This window comes from Rhyacophila brunnea, unplaced genomic scaffold (genome assembly GCF_057557595.1).
Source record: "Rhyacophila brunnea isolate RB1 unplaced genomic scaffold, BYU_Rbru_1.0 scaffold_136, whole genome shotgun sequence".
In the NCBI taxonomy this organism is placed as follows: Eukaryota; Metazoa; Arthropoda; class Insecta; order Trichoptera; family Rhyacophilidae; genus Rhyacophila; species Rhyacophila brunnea.
Window position 1 is genome coordinate 620,319 of NW_028232792.1, and position 18,333 is coordinate 638,651.

The 18,333-nt window shown below is 34.0% G+C and overlaps 1 long non-coding RNA gene across 1 annotated transcript; it reads left to right on the top strand.

Annotated features, from left to right (window-relative positions):
* The first annotated feature begins 6,314 nt into the window (after positions 1–6,314).
* Positions 6,315–14,389, top strand: LOC147076019 (uncharacterized). Its single transcript, XR_015069919.1, has 5 exons — positions 6,315–7,044; positions 8,323–8,469; positions 9,145–9,249; positions 10,272–10,424; positions 12,033–14,389. It is a non-coding gene; the product is annotated as an uncharacterized LOC147076019 (long non-coding RNA).
* Positions 14,390–18,333: the final 3,944 nt, after the last annotated feature.

Consider the following 18,333-nt stretch of genomic DNA (forward strand, 5'->3'; position numbering starts at 1 on the left):
CATACTGGTGAAAAACCATTTCAATGCGATATTTGCTCACATAAATGCTCTTCATCCGGTCTTTTAAAAACGCATAAAAAGACACACACGGGTGATAAACCACACACTTGTGATGTGTGCCCAAAAAAATTCTCGCAGTTAGTTAATCTAAAAATGCATAAAAAACACATACATATTGATATAAAATTGAAGTAATTCGATGTGTATTCATCTAATATCTCGCGACCTGGCAGCTTACAATTGGGTAAAAGAAATTGAGTGTAATGAAAAATCACATGATTGTTGTGTGTGCCTAAGAAAATACCTTATAAGTGATAACGTATACTGTAATGTAATTTTCATGCGTTTGTTTAAGACAATATTACATAAAAAAGTATAATATAATCTATTATGTTGCATGATGATATTATCTTGTGAGAGTTTTTAACACACACACAGTACGTTATAAAATTAGACATAGTTATGCAGAAAGTAGCCAGTCCACGAAAATAAAAAAAATAGATATGATATAAATCAGATGCGAGAAAGTTTTCTCTACGTTCTGCTGAAAATAGCCAAGTCGCAAAAAAATATTCTTGAAATAACATACTATTTACAATTTTTATTTTATATACATTTTTAATTTCATCTTGTTGCCAAAGTGCCATTATCTCAGCTCGACATTATTGTGGACTGGCTACATTCTGCATAACTACGTTCAATTATGCGCAATTACTTAGTATAGTATCGCGAATTAAAGTCAGGTTCAACAAATCTTCTCACATTATCACACATTTTAGCATGGTTTCCAAGATGATTTCTCTATAAGTATTTACCAATGATTCACTCTGACAATGAAACTTATCTTCCGCTCCGGTTTTACTCCGCTGGGGGGTAGGTACGATTAAAATTTATATAATTACATTTATGAGGTACTTTAAACTTGAGATAAAGTTAGAGCAACCAAATTAAATATTCATAATTTTCCAGAAAAGCCGGGAAATAAACTGCTTTTCTGTAATTGGTCCAAGGATCTGGCTCTGGGTCTGATGGAGGAGGTAGAAAAACTGCCCCATTGGTCCACTTTTCGCGTGTGAACATGCCCCGAAAAGTCATGTACGACCTTTTTCTGTATTTTAAGTTAATAAAATCCATATTTCAATGACAAGTATTTGAACCCTTACGCGTAGACATATTTTCTTAATCAAAATTATGAACGATTCTTTAGATAATCGATGAAAACATAAATTTAGAGGGGGGGAATTTTGCATCTGTGACGTCAATTTTAGGGGAGACCCTTCTGAAGGGTATAAAAAGACGTGTTTTTCTATACAAAGTCAGTCGTCGATGTTCAATACTAGAGTTAAGTTCTCTGAACCTGTGTAGCTGCCGAGCAAAAACACAGAGTAAAATCTCGCGTTGTTGAAAAATTATCGGGAAGTTTTTCACGTGAAAATAACGTCGCGTTATATTCGTGACGTCATCACGAATCGTGACGTGGGTATTAACGCGTCGACGGAAAATATTCGTAAACAAACAGATACGTCATTAAGTATCGCGTCATAAATACTTCGCGAATCTTCTATAAATGTAACATGGTTTCCCAAACTTTATAGTCGGCGACTCATTAATATATAAGTGTGCAGCCATATATAGCGGTTAGTTTTTATATAATAAATTAATTAAATAAGTTTATAAAATAATTATAATATGTATTTAAAGTTAAAATATAATGTTAAATTGTTTATAAATGTCAACTATAATAAATTGATCTATGGAAAGATAATTTAATAAATATTTGAAGCTGAGCTTGAGTTTTATTTTTAAATAATTTATTCTACTATCTTTTTCATGGAGAAATAATCCGATATAAAAACTAAGTGACAGTCGATCAGCAGTTTTTGACATTTCAAGTATATGGTTACGAAATAAAATAAAATTGGAGGTTAATAAAATATTTAAATATCTTGGCGTCAACCTATTACTAGGTGGCGATTCTTTTTGGACAATTAAATAAATAATATTGTTACAGTGTGTTTAATAGTGTCGAACAGAACTTTAGTTGACTACTCCCTCCTACTTAGGGCTGAGCTAGCTTAAGCAAAGGTTCTCAAACTGGTCTAAGGGCTGGGCCGGTTGAGGGTATAATGCCTTTGTGGTAATACCAGGACCGAGGTAACGTCAATGGCTATATCGTCATTATTTTTTTAATATTATAAATAATTACTAACCGTGCTCTGGGAGGAATAGGGACCAGTGGTGCAAGGGGCGCTGGCACCCTCCAAACATAAAAAATATTAAAATGATTTTAAGCATTGAAATTGAAAGGCAATAAACAGATATATCTTGGGCTTAGACAAATAAAAACACGGCAATAAAAATAATTAAATTTGTATTCTTTATTCTATTCTCCAATTTTATTCTGTCGTATTTATATTATTGTGTCTATAATATTATTATGTCGGTTTTTTTTAGAAACCCAATCCCTAATGGAACTGTCAAAAAATTCTCGATGTCCACCCGAATTCCGGAGTGGTGTAGGTCATGAATGGGGAGGGCTGACAGGGCTCAAGCCTGGGAGCCCGGCGTGCCGGGTTGACCAGATAAGTGAAATAAACACACATCATAAATTAGTTTCAATAGAATTAGGCCATTTTAAATTTATTATATAATTGTGCAATATTATGTTCTGATTATTATGTGTCGATTACTCGACAGCTCCATTATTAAGGTAGATGTATTAAAAATTGCCAATAATTCACTGTATAAGTAGATAGGTACCCTTAATTTGAACTAAAACACAACTTGAAAAACGTTAATGCAGTGTTTTACACTGTTTTTAATCGTAGAAGTAGGTAGATGGCCCGTTTTAGAATGTGGGGACCATGGTGTAGGTACGAACGAGGTATAAACGAAAAATTAGGCTGTGTTGTGTTGAGTAGGTTTGTATTTAAGTAAAATGCAATAGGTAATATTTTTTTGTCCATTTTCAATTAATATTTTGGAACCTCAATAAAAAAAACCAAAAATCGACGATAAACATTCGGCGAAAAGAACGACTACACCAACTACTAACTAACAGTCGGTGGTGGTGTAAATCAAAAGAACATTTCGTCCCCTTATTGCAGAACTAGCCTAACTGATTTTTAGACATTTTACAGGAGAGCACTTTTAAACTTTATTTCGTCATTAATTTGAAAACTGTAAATACAAAAAAATTGATTTAAATATATGATAATGCATTGGTTAAATGCTTTGTTTATGTGAAAAAAAATACAAAAAAGTATATTCCGTCACATATTTTATGCAGATAGGCTACTTTTGCACTACAGTATTTGAAATCAGAACTATCTTATTTGAGTTAAGCTTCTTCTGCATAACTATTAGGATATGGTTGTACTACAATAATTCAGATCAGAACTATCTTAATTGAGTTAAGGTATTTGAATGCGAACATAAGGCAATAAAAAATGGTACCTTAAGCGCATTAGGAAGTTAGGTTAAATTTGTATAGCACTACAAAATAAAAATTAAATCTCAAGACATAGTTTTTTTATTCACAAAATCTACCAAACACTTCAATGAACATAGGTACTTATAATATACTGTAGTTATTAATGAAAGTTAGAGTTCAAGAAGTTATATAAATGAAAAGGTAATAAAACCTATTACTCATAAGCATTATTTTTAATTTAATCACTGTCGGTTTCATCCCTATTCACTTCTTGTGGTGAGGTGATCAGTCCTGTATAGAAGGAATGGTAGTCAACAGGGATTATTTTCTCCCGGCAAAGATACATTAGGTCACAATGTTTTAGCTTAGCTATTGGTATGACCGAACTTCTTACTGGCATCAATTTGAAGTCAGTTATCTTTTAAATTAGTGGTCTACGACTACGCTCAGCTGTATTAACTGGTGCAGGCGAATCTTCAAAGTTGTACTCGATTTGGAGTGTGTGGATTTTCTGGCATTACTGAGATTCGTTTTATCTTTTGCCAAGAAAATTTGATTCCACGTTCATCCTTATCCCAATTTTTGGTTCTTGATTTCAAGCAATGTAGGCGTAGGGTCTCTTTCTACATGCTGATCGTGCTATTGAATACCACTAGCTCGGTGTATATACTGGTATTTTCTTGGCAGCCCTTTTAATAACACTATGAATCGAATCAACTTCATTCTGCGTGTGACCTTTTTCTGAAAAGATATGTGTTATTTTACAAGAGAAATTGGCCGCACAGAACATGTACATACAGTACATGAAATGGATACAATTTTTTCCAGCACGATTATCTGAAAAAAATATGAATCCTTTCCGATACCTGTTGTTTGATGAAATCAAAGACACAGCTTCCAAATTTCACACACTCCTCTCATTCCAATTGATTCATGCCACATAAAACAATGGTCTTGTTGTGATCCTAGATCATAAATACTGAGATTATATGTGGCATACTTTCGTTTATGTTTATAGTATAAATGTGCGGCTTCTGCTCTGGGATTTGTAAGACTTGTTGTTGCGCAATAGGAATGTTTTATTTAAGTTTGCCTGCTCCTTGACATCTATTTTAACTTTCGGGTATTTTTTTTAATTTTTTAGATGAGCATCATATTCTGCTTTCATAATATCTTTTTCTTCATTACTGCTCTGCTCATATTTCAAGAAAAAGTCACACTGGTCCTTCTTCGGAGTAAAGAATAATTAAATTCATTACAAAATATGCCTCTATATGTAGGTACATTGAAGCAATGGCTACTGTCAAGCTTTTTTCTTCGTAGTCCTTTTTATATAGGTCAAACATCTTTGTTATATTTAATGCTGCATCCAAGTACTGCTTCGTGGTCTTTTTTCGGCAATAATGGCTGCTTACTGTAGAAAAGCTGTTAATGTGATCCCTTACGTTTTGCTTCATGTGGTCGCTTACCGCAAATATCCTCTGCGACCCTCTGCTGTCATCAGCAACCGTGCTTGAATTAAGGTGGTATGAATTCTTTGCAGCAGTCTTAACCATTTGATAACGTATGCTCAATGAGTTTAAAAACAATTGGCATATTTTAATCTTGTTAAGATCTTCTGAAAGAAAATTGAGTTGTCAGTCATTTTACGATGACTTCTTTCTCTACCTTCACTTATATCAATTGTAGCTCTTTTTTTTATTAAATTCAACGAAGCGGTTCACGTTGATGATTTATATCACCTAAATTCCAAAACTTATGAAATATTGCAACCGTCTGTTCTTGGGTAATTTTTATAGAACAACCAAATTTGCATGTTTGAGGAGAGGGTTCCTTCATTTGACGCTCACATATTACATTGTTTTTCCAGTTTATAAATTCGTTTCCAGAATTTCGCTGCTTTTTTATTACATTTCTGCGCCACAGAGCTTCATTACGATATCTTTTCCTAGTCTTTTTTTTCCTGCTTGACTTGAGTTAATCACCTCTAGGACAGGTGCTGAAAGTCGATTTACAATATTACCAATACCATTTGATGAGTTTTCATCACTATGTGATGATAGTGAATGCTGTGGTGGTTCATAGTCTGATCCACTGTCGGTAGAAAATGGGTCCACTTTCCCATCATTATCAAAAGAATCAGATGTCGAAAGAACATCTTGATCATCCATAAAATTATTGCAAACCTTGTCGATGGTTACAGAGTCTGAAAATATATACATCATTGAGCTAATGTGCGGGATAGAAGCAAATTGCAGTTCTTATTTCAGTCAAGAAAGTGTTTATTTTTGTTGTAAAAGTGAACAATAAAACTCATAATTACCTCGTTGTTCTAATGTAAAGTGGGCCACTGTGGCACTGATTTCTCCTTCGTTATTTGGAGTCAGCGGGATCAATCGATTTGGTGTTGATTGAACTCCAGTCATGCCACTGATTTCGGTAGAAAATGTGTTAACTATCTCATCATCATCAACCGAATTAGATGTGGAAGGAGCCACTAGATGGTCCATAGAATAATTGCAAGACTTGTCGGTAATTACAGCATCAGCGTAATTACGTTGGCAGTTGACATTGACAGCGAACTAGTACAAATAAATCCTAACTGCAATAGAAAGAGGCGATATTGCCAACGTGCAGGTGTACTTTTGCGTGCAGAACTAGCTTAACGTCAGTTAGGCTAATTTAGTTCCAAAATATTTTTAAGATTGAATTTAGGCTTGGAATGATCTAAGCTGATAACTTTTTTTATATTGATAATTCAGATACGCCTGTTCTGACTACAAATAGAGAATCAAAAAAGGAATTTTTCTGTCAAATAAAAAAAAAATCACAAAAAATCAGTTAGGCTAGTTCTGCAATAAGGGGACGATTTTATTCAGTGGAATTCGGCATAAATAATGTAACTCTCTAGACCAAGCGGGTAGTACAACCGATATTTGAGTAATGTTTTAGCATACTAGGCGCACATGTCCAGCATGGTCGCTATTAGTCACTTCCAATCCGCATGTCGCTGATGACACGCTCAACGTTTACAGCCACTATGCCGTCAATTAAAAAAAAAAACTAGGTGAAACTATAAAAATATTCCGCCGTGTATAATTGTGAAAATATATAAAAATAATAATTATAAGAAGAAGAAAGAACCTATGGGACTAATTTATATTCTCCTCCTTGCCCCCCCCTCACCAATATTAAATCCTGAGTGCGCCACTGATAGGGACTACGTGGGGCATAGAGACGTTATCGATACCTTAATTTTATTTCAAAGTGGTACAAACTGAGTATGACTCGGTTATTTTGTTATAGGGAGTTTATTTTTTGTATATTGCCATTATCTGTTTTGATATGGCAACACAGGCCAACGATAAAACGCGTCTTGAAACAAATGTCAAACGCACGTCACGGCTGTTACGTTCTGTGTGCCACGATTAGCTCGAAGGCCAATAATTAATTGTATGCATAAAATGGATATTAAACGCGAACGAGAAGACTCCGAACCTGTTGCAGAAGGGAAGCAATGGGTTGAAGTACCTGTAAATCATGATCCAAACAGCCAGCTGCTTACCTACATAAAGCAAGAAAACACCGAAGAGGCCGGATACACCTTTGAGGTTAGTTTTTCAAAACGGATTGTTGTACGTAGTAGTATTGTTTGTTTTAAGATGCGCGTCGTCTGGCCTAATTAACAATGTAGGTATGTATTTTGTGTAATAAAAACCGCGTGCAAATTTTGACAAAGTTCCGAGCGGCCTATATAACCTTTATAAGCCCAGTAAATTTTGCTGCTAACAGTGTATCTGTACTTTTAACTATGAGTTTTCGTAACAATTGATACCACACCTAACATTTACATTATTATTATTGATATCTTTTCCCACAAACAAGGCATTTATTTCCATAAAATAAAGTCAGCTGCCGTAAACATGGGACTCCGGATAAACGAAACTTATCAAAATACATTCATGTTTTCGACATGCAACAAATAATAATAATAGGTTTGTTATTGGCGGCGATGATTTTGAAACTGAATTCATTTGTTTTTCTAGGGTCCGTTGTCACAAACGACAAAATAAGTCGCCTGATCATTTATTTTACGTTTTCCTTAGCTCGTAATCTTATTATTTGTCCGGTACAAATCTTGCAATCGATTTTTACTAACTTCCCGACTAGCTAGACATTTAAAACTTTTAGAATATATCAGAACACGATGCCAATCCATTTTTTAAATACTTTTAGCCATCTTTAAGTAGAATTGGATTCATTTTCAGTTAATTCTGTTTTGTGTGTAAAGTTATTTCGATACCATTATTGGTTGCTAGGGGGTCCTAGCAATTAAATTATTAATACATACGTGCGTTACTATGGAAATCAATATGAAATGACATTTCATTATTCAGTATTTCTATCAAATACAAAATTTTTTGATCGTTTAAGCTAGTCAAGTCAAGTTTATATGATTCAACAGAAAATTTAAAAACGTTGTAGGTATATTAATAAAAGTTCTTTTTATCTTGTAATTATTTTTGAATTAACATTGAGTTTTCTTCTAGAGGTTTATAGCAATTGGATTGGCCGACATAATTATTGAGTATCGACAAGTTTCTTCCAATTATATTCATAATATTATTTTGTTTCATTCCAAATTAATTTATGACATTGACAATTCAAATATTATCGTAGATTAGTACCTATTGTTTGCAATAATTATGATTGTTGTCAATATATTTTTAAATACTTATTCTTATTAGATAACGACAGACACCATGTCCATATTGCAGAGTGTAAGAGCTGAGAACCCTCGAGTGTGTGGTCGAGCTTCACACGTAGGTATTGTCAGTCATCCTAAAAATATTCTTGATTTTATAACATAGGTTATATTTGTTTTTCAGAATATTGTTTCAGACCCGACATCGATAACATTGAAAAGAAATACTCAGCTAATTGACATCAAGACTGAGTCTCTTAAAGACGCAAAATCCCCATTCAATTATGAAGATCAGCAACAGGGTTGTTCTTATTCAGAGCGTGTTCATCGGGTAAGTATGTACTTTTATTTTAAATACTGACAGAAATACTGACCGTGTAAAAAATGTAAGTGCTGGAATGAACTGACAACATCAACAACGACTCGAATATACCTATGAATAATCAGTTATACCATTGAAGACAAAATCTTCGAATTCTAATTTCTTTCTTTCGACCATGTCTGATCCTAATAGGATCATAATGAGCCTCAGTATAAATAGTATAACTGCTCAAGTGCAACTGTTGTATATCCCATTGATTTACCAATTGTCTTGATTCTACAACATGAATAAATGAAAGCCGATGTTTTATTAATAAAAGAAAATGAACAGCTTGACCACCGTTGAACGTCTCAGTACGTAAATATTTTGTTTGCTATGGTTTTTAACTGCCATGGTTCTGGCCATTCTGAATCCCATGTACAATGGACGTACCTATCCTTCAGTTGATACCTTTTACATGCAACATGCAGAACTTTCACTTTAAGCATATGTCTTCATACGGTAGCTGCAGGCGAAATGAAGGCCCGTACATGATGTTCATTCTAGAACAATCTCCTACCAGATTTGCCAATTCCGATAGTAAGGTGCACCTTTATCAAATAACCGTTTGTTTTAGTTTCAAATTTAGTTATAAATTATTGTTGTTTCAGAAGGCCACTAAAAAATTCTGATATTAATTTTCAGGGAGTTGATTTCAAAGAGGAGTATGTTGAAGACACAATAAGCCAAAGCATTCATGAGGATCCAAAACCCGGTTTCTCTCATCCGGAATGCACACCAGTAAATCAAGTAGGTACACAATATTCTAATAAACTTGAACAATGCATGTATGTACTTATATGGAGAAGTTTATGTCAGAGGGTTTGTTTCGACTTTGTAACCACACATTCGGAGCAACTGAATAATATGAGATAATAATAATAATATTTCTTTTTACACGAGATATCTGTACATAATATGTAGAACGGGACCAGTCTCAGGAAATAAAAACTAGAATTGAGATTGCACAAAGCGCCTTTCTCAAAATGAGACGCCTCCTAATCAAGGTCTTAACCTAGGTATGAGACTGCGTATGTCACGTTGTTATGTTCTCTCAATTCTTTTCTATGGTATGGAAGTATGGACGCTAAACCAAGAGATGTCACGGAGACTTGAAGCTTTCGAGATATGGCTATATAGGCGCATCCTCAAAATTCCTTGGACTGACCGGGTGACAAATTTTGAAGTTCTCGATCAGATGGGTAAGGACCGAGAAGTTCTACGTAGTATCAAAACCAGGAAACTACAGTACCTCGGCCACATTATGAGAGGGCAAAAATACAGCATTCCCCAACTTGTCGTTCAAGAAAAGATCAATGGGAAGCGTAGCAGAGGACGGCGCCGCATTTCGTGGCTTAAGAACTTCCGTGATTGGTACGAGTGCAGCGCGCCACTAAACTGTTCCGGGTAGCAGACGACAAAGATAAGATCGCCTTGTTGGTGGCCGACCTCTACTAGGGGATGGCACAATAAGAAAAAGAATATGTAGATGATATTATGGTTACCTCCACAATCGTGAAAGTATATGAAATAATTCTCAATATGTCACGGGTAATGTATCATCATTAGGGATCACACACTGTTGAAGAAAACGTAGGTGTGCGAGGGTAAAATCGCACCTCACATATTCATTTTCAATTATTGATTCACTATGTTACATAACAAGTTACTTACAGTTAAACCTTCTAGTCCTAAAAATAAAACTCTATATTATATCCCCATAAAACTACAATCATGATATTTTCATTTATATACTCGATGTATTTTTTTAGATCCCGTCAAAATTCCCAACTAATATAAAACTGGAGCCTGATGTCGAGCCAGTTGACTCGGAAAATGAGATTGTTCAAGAGGATGTACGCCAACGCGATTATGAGAACACTAAACCTAGTTACTCTTATTCCGAATGCAATCTAGTAAATCAGGTAAGATATATTATTAATCTATTCATTTAAAATAATCGTATGTTTCTATTTACGGGTAGGTTTTCAAAGTAGGTGAAGTTTTCAAAGGTCACATAACAGGGTGATATTAGGTGTGAGCAAAGAAATGCGTGCCTATATCCAACTGTTATTTATTTCGTTGATTTTTCACTGTTGGAGAATGAAAGTAATAGAAACTGTGCAATTTTCATTAAAAACTGACTCATTTCTATCGGGTGTGATTGACAGTGTATAGTTACATGGTCTGTAAAATTCCCACCAACGCACCCGTTATGTATACGCAGCCACGTCGATGCGCGGCCGCCTAGCATAATCCTTACATATGCCAGATCAAAAAAATGAAGCCCTCATTTTGTCCCGAGCAGAGCCGCACGGGACTGGTGAGAAAGTGTATAGTTACAGTGTATTTAGCTTCATACATCTTCACTTTTCATGCAACATTCGCCACTTTCCCCTCAAGCTTGTAATATGGAATTTGTGACTACAGCCACGGGAACAGCCTGTATAATATACAGGCTGTTCCCATGCCTGTAGTCACAAATTACATTTATGAGGAACACCGCTCTTTTAGTATATCATACCTAAACTGATATTAGGATGTGCCTTAAGGGGAGACATGCTCGTCGAAGGTCAAAATTGAGTTTTTATTGTATTTTCAAACCATGATCCTGGACACTCCTTAAACGTTGTAGATAATCTGTTTATATAATTTTAAAGCCTTATTATCCTTTATAGTTATTTTTAACATTTGATGACTGCATAAAGTATTTTTGTTACATAAAATAGTATTCTTTTAAACCTCTCGCTCTAATGTTTTAGAAAATAGTCATATTTCGGTACATAACTGTGTAGTGGTGTTAAGATTTTTTACATTTATTAATTTTTAAACGCATTTACGAAACCATTAGTATAATTTATTACGAGATAATTTTTGTAAAATATTCACGATAAAAAATTATATTGATAATCTCTGTGATCCCAAATTTGACAAGAATTAGGCATTTTATTATTCAAAAAATTGGCAAGATTAACACATTTGAAGATGATTTTAAAGATACTTATTATAAGCTATGTTTTTGACCATTCAAGTGTGATAAACATCTTATGAATAATGATTGCTTTATAATAATTATTGACCTAAGAATAAGGTAGTGTTTTTTTGAAATACGCCATTTCTTTTGTCATTCCCTAGTGCTTAAGCTACAACATACGGCCGTAGCCATAAATTGACAAACTATAATTAAAGTAGGGAGTAAAATTATGTTAACGCGCGTGTTTCAAGTGAATACATGTAACCAGATTCCATGTAAGTGCTACACGCATACCCTACCTAGTGTATCATACATTTTTATGTGGTGTTGGGAACATAAACAATCGTCTGAAATTACATATTTTGGATCCATGTGTATTTACTTGAAATGAACAACTGATATAACTTATCAACATACCCCTTCTTTCTGTAAATTATAGCCTCCCTGTATGTCAAGATTTCTACATAAATCTTCATGGTGTGTGATATTTTAAATTATATTCTCTGATATACCTATGTCTTATGCTTTTATATTAATGTGGTACTTTACGTTCTTATAGTTAATTCCTGCATCCACTGCTATGGCACATTCCGCTAGTCTCAGATTGTCAGAGAGAATCATACAACTACAGGAGCCATTCGATGCAATACAGATTGACTCTCAAGACATTAAAAAAGAATTTGGCGTATATGATACGATTACTAATATGGTCAGTCGCACTGCCAAGCGTAAGCATACACAATCTAACGTCGCAGAACCCAAATTATTAGTAGTCGTAATAAAGTTAGAAAAAAAATCGTTTTATAACGAAAATTTTGCGTGCAGTTTTTGTTTTGATTTTTTTGCATCGTTATCTCTATTGAAACTTCACAAAGCGTGTCATAAAAAATCAATAACGGATAAAATGGAAAATTTCGAAAGCGTTCGATATGATGTCAAGAATCCAAATATAATAAATCATTCTGATAAAAAGCCATTTAAATGCGACCAATGTGACTACTCAAGTAAACGATCCAATGACATGAAATTCCACGAAATGACTCATTCTGGTGAAAAGCCATTTAAATGTGACCAATGTAATTACTCCTCTATAAAATCTAGTGATTTGAAAATACACAAAATGATTCATTCTGGTGAAAAGCCAATTAAATGTGACCAATGTAATTATTCATCTAAAACATCTAATAATATGAAATTACACAAAATGACGCATACTCGTGAAAAAACATTTAAATGTGATCAATGTGAATACTCGTGTATACTATCTGGTAACATGAAAACACACAAAATGACTCATTCTGGTGAAAAGCCATTTAAATGTGACCAATGTGATTATTCTTGTAAAACATCTGGTAACATGAAAACACACAAAATGACTCATTCTGGTAAAAAGCCATTTAAATGTGACCAATGTGATTACTCTTGTATAACATCAGGCACTTTGAAAAAACACAAAATGACTCATTCTGGTGAAAAGCCATTTAAATGTGACCAGTGTAAATACTCATGTATCCGATTTAGTGATATGAAAAAACACAAAATGACTCATTCTGGTAAAAAGCCATTTAAATGTGACCAATGTGATTACTCTTGTATAACATCAGGTGCTTTGAAAAAACACAAAATGACTCATTCTGGTGAAAAGCCATTTACATGTGACCAGTGTAAATACTCATGTATCCGATTTAGTGATATGAAAAAACACAAAATGACTCATTCTGGTGAAAAGCCAAAAAAATGTGATCAATGTAATTACGCATGTATCCGATCTAGTTACATGAAAAAACACAAAATGACTCATTCCGGTGAAAAGCCATTTAAATGTTATCAATGTGGTTACTCTTGTATACAATCCGGTACGATGATATTACACAAAATGACTCATTCTGGTGAAAAGCCAATAAAATGTGATCAATGTAATTACTCTTGCATATATTCTAGCAGCCTGAAAAGACACAAGATGTCGCATTCTGGTGGGTGAAAAGCAATTTTAATGTGATCAATGCTATTACTCATGTGCACGACCTGATACACTAAAATCGTATAAAATGAGTCATTCTGCTGATATACTGTTAAAATTTAATCTATGAGATTACTCGTGTATTCAATCATAACAAAAAATTCCTGAAATATCACATTCTGCCGAAAAGCATATTTAGGATGTCGAAAATTAATAATTATGTTTTCAATATTTAATTTTTAATTATTTCTGATACTTCTGTACACAATACGGTAGCTTGAAATCACTGAATTCAAAAATGACACATTCTGGTGAAAAACTTCTTAATTTTTTTGTCTCATCCATAACATCAGGTTATTTGAAATGACACAACAAAAGAACATTGATAAGCCCTTTCCATGCAGTCCTAGAAATATCGTACGATGCCGTGCGTTCGACTCTGTCTACATTTAATAAATTTGACATTTTACAGCCTTTATAAAGATAAATAATGATCGCTTCAAATGATTTTTAATACATTTTGGTCATCGATTTACAGATTGTTTTGTGTACATAACATGCAATTAAAACGTAATCGTCCATCAAGAACCGTACATTCTAATCCGATTAAGGCTTGTCTCGTTCTGCATTAGTAGAAACGGTCGCTACAATATAACATCATCATTGACCATCGTCAGGACAAAGTCGAATGTCGATGGGGTGGTGGTCGCCTAAAAACGCATAAGTATGTAGTTTTGCGTACGTACGTTCACACCATCAAATAATACCGCATTCAATGTAATTGATTGAAAAAGTATTTTTACTTACATAAATTTACGTAAAACAATATTGTAATATAAAAAAGATGTGCAAAAGAGATAAGATTAGATTTTAATTCTAAATAGAATTAGAAATTACAATTATATGGGTACATGGGATGAGCTAAAAAAATAATAAATTGTAAAATTATAGTGAGTACAAAAGACTTTACCTATGACTTATATACCCTCCTGACTGAAAATTAAAAAATACACAAATAATGACATCTTCAAAATACAAAAAAACCTCTACTCAAAGTTAACTTAAAATTATAGTATTTATGGCAATACTTTTTAACATGGCATGATAGATAATAACTAGTATTTAATTATATAGGTAGATATATTTTTTATACAAATACCTATGACACAATAAAATAAATATAATACAATCCGATAGATTTAATAATCTTGTGTTCTACCGATACCTACACATTAAAATATTGATTTCTAACTCTAAAATGTAGTAAACCATCTAGTATCAACTTGTGAAAACGTACTTATATTGTATTGGTTAATATAGTTTAACGGGTAACTAAAGCCAATTTTTATAATTTTCTCACAATCATTTCTCTCCCACCATATTCACCCATATTTGGTCTTACCCATGAATATTGTGGGATAATTATCGTATTGGCCATTAAAGCTAAACCTCAATTGAGGCATGATCTAAAATGTTCGTGGCTAGGCGATTGGTAGATTGCGGGTCGCAGGTGCAAATGATGCATGCCGAACGAAATATAATGTGTCATAAATACAACATGCGTTCATTTAATGTTCTGTTTATTGTTCTATTAGTAACAATAATAATATATTCATTGAAATGTTTTCTTTTCAAAGTAAATGGGTAACGTTTTTAGTCATCTTTACACGATTTAAGAATTAATACCCCCGTCGCCATCATGAAACAAATTGATGTATTGACACCTCGACGTTCGGTCTCCGAGTGCCAGCGATCCCAAAATTTCGTCGCGCCTATAGTTGAAAATTATTTGCCGTTTCACTGAAGTATCGCCTTAACTGATTGCTTTGCTTTGTTTAATTTAAATAATTTTTGTATAACCTACCTACAATATTTATCTTCTGCTGCATAAAAGTGGCAATACTCGATGACGATACAATTAATTTTATAATGTTTTGAAGAATTTAAGCCTCTTCAGTCAATAGGTTTTCGAAATAAAAATAGGAAGATTTTTCAAAAAAATGTCTTTTATTAAACCACACAACGACAGAACTCCAAGTCTCGAAGAATTCACAAAGGTGTTGGATTATGTACTTACATAAATATTTCGACCTCACACATTTATGGTCACACATGTTTTGATTTTCAATAGTTATTTCCGAATACCGTGACATCTCGACTAAGGTTTCATCGTCTAAAGCAGCGATTTCCAAACTGAGAGGCGCGCCTCCCTGGGGAGGCACGGAGTGTTGCGTAGAGAGGCGCGAGAAGTTTAACACAATTATTAATGTATCCACCGGTTTGAAGTTTGCAAATTCATATTTTATAAAACGGCCGCTAGTTTCAAACTACATAAAAAACAGTCCAATAAAAGGTTGTTTGCAAACCTGTCTAAAAATATGGAGAAAATAAAAGCGCTCTGACAATAAAAATCTTTTTGACCATTGCGTCTAATAATTGGTGCGTTTATCATTTCATCATCAACCGTCATCCTGATTTTATTGTGTCAACACACTAACCAACTGTCATCAGAATACATTCATTATATTATGGACTCAACTGACAACAGTGACCGCACACTGACGTGCTCTACCAACTTAACCCCTTCAAATGACCCATTCTTGAAAACCTACAACTAACTGAGCTAGACCGAAAAGTTGAAGGGAGCTGTGTATTTTGCACGGTACGACCGCCTACACGCGTACCATCAGTGTCTCAACATTAGGTCGTGGTAAAGAGCGAGCATGGTGACTGCTGCGTCCTGACCGACGTGTCTGCCACTTTATACCTGCCAATATTGTACCTACTACGCAAAAATGGTATGATTTATTTTTTACTTAAGGTAATAGCATTTATTATTATCTAAGATGCAATGTTTTTTAAGAATTTATTCAACAGACGTAAGGTGAGTCGGGGTAAGTGTAGCTACTAAGATATCTCAATATCTACTACAAATTGGACGATGTCATCTATGGAAAGGTGATAGCAAAGTCACCGATTTATAAAAATAATCAGAAATGGTGTCGATACCATGTTTTTTGAGGTGACTACATGGATTATTCTCCAGACGACATTTTGAAGTCGACGAGTGAGATGGTAGCTGTTACTAAAATTTTTTTTTAAACATGGAAATCTGCACATTGTGGTTGTAAAAAATGGTGAGTATATGTGTTTTGATACGCTGCTTCACGTGGTGTTATCGTTTTACTGAATTATAAGCATTTGAAACTTTTAATCAAGTAGACACACTTCCCCCACGAAAGTAAACACGTGGAGTAAGTGTGCCTTTGTATTGTGTCACACTTCCCCCATATATTTTCTATGAATTTGCAAAGTCAATATTTTAACTAGTGATGGGACATGACGCATTATTTATATCGATCGAAGTATCGAAGATCTAAAATGTTCGTAATTGAAATATAATGTTTATATGTAAGAATTTGTATACCAGTATAACCTAGATAATTCTAAATCCAATCGACTCTGACAATTTGATTTCGAATTCACGAAAATCGCGATAAATCGAATTTTCTGAAGAAGAAGAAAAAAATCGTCAATTTGTATGGGGACTGTTCGAGTCAAAAATGTTCTTCTAAGCCTATAATTCTGGATTGCAAAGTTGTTCAATTACCAAATAAATAAAGAAGTTACCGAAAGTTTAATAGAAATACCACTGTTACAAAAGTTTCCTGCAGAAAATATGGAAAAAACTTTGTTTGGAACACTTTTGCTGAATTCTATCAGTAGTAAGGCGTATATAAAGAATAGGAGAAAAAGTGTTGCCCCAGGAGCAGAAGTGATTACATGTTATGATGTTATAGAGCGAATGAAAAATAATGTCCCAATAGAAAAGAAAATAAAGCCATTGCAAGACAAAACTAACATGCAGAAGAAGGTATTGAAACCAATAAAAGTATACCAAAACAAAAAAAAAACACGAACCCATGTCATCGGTAGAATTCTATCTTCAAAAGCCTTTGGTTGATTTACCTACCACCCCTGTTGCTGAGATAACCACATTAAATAATTAAGTACCTACCTACCTAATAAAAAATGTCATTTTTGTTTTGGGATATCACTAGCTCTACTACATACATTAGTATGACACACTTACCCAAAAAAAAAGTGATATCTAGAGATCATTTTTGTTGAAAATCTATACAAAAGTTTTAATTTACGAATCAATATCCATTAAATGATTCATTACCTTTCTATGCATGTAATACGTTATGGTTTTGAAGAACTTTTGGAATAATGGTGAATTTAGTTAGGTACACTTACCCCAATAAAGTACATCAATTATGCAACATGATCTGGAAAAGTGGTGTATGGCCCAAGGACTGGACAGAGTCAATTTTGATCCCCCTGCACAAAAAAGGTTCCTCACGTAAATGTGAAAACTATCGAACAATCTCACTTATTCCACATGCAAGTAAGATCTTATTACATATAATCAGCAGGCGTCTGAAGCATTTCATCGACCGACAAATACACAAGGAACAAGCAGGTTTTGTTATGGGGAAGGGAACTCGAGAGCAAATTCTGAACATCAGACAACTAATTGAAAAATGCAGAGAGTTTAATACCCCTATGATTCTATGCTTTATTGACTACCAGAAGGCATTTGACTGCTTAAGATGGAATTGTATGTGGAAGGTACTTCTGGAAATGGGAGTTCCATCACACCTTACCTGTCTCATCAAAAACTTAACAATAGGCACACAAAGGTGAGAGTAAATAGTGCGTTTTCTGAGAGTTTTCGAACTGAGAAGGGAGTTCGTCAGGGATGTGTTTTATCTCCCCAGTTATTCAGTATATATGGAGAGCATATAATGCGAAGAGCCCTAGATCACTCGCAAGGCGGATTAACAATTGGTGGCCAGAAAATAAATAACTTAAGATTCGCAGAAGATACCACACT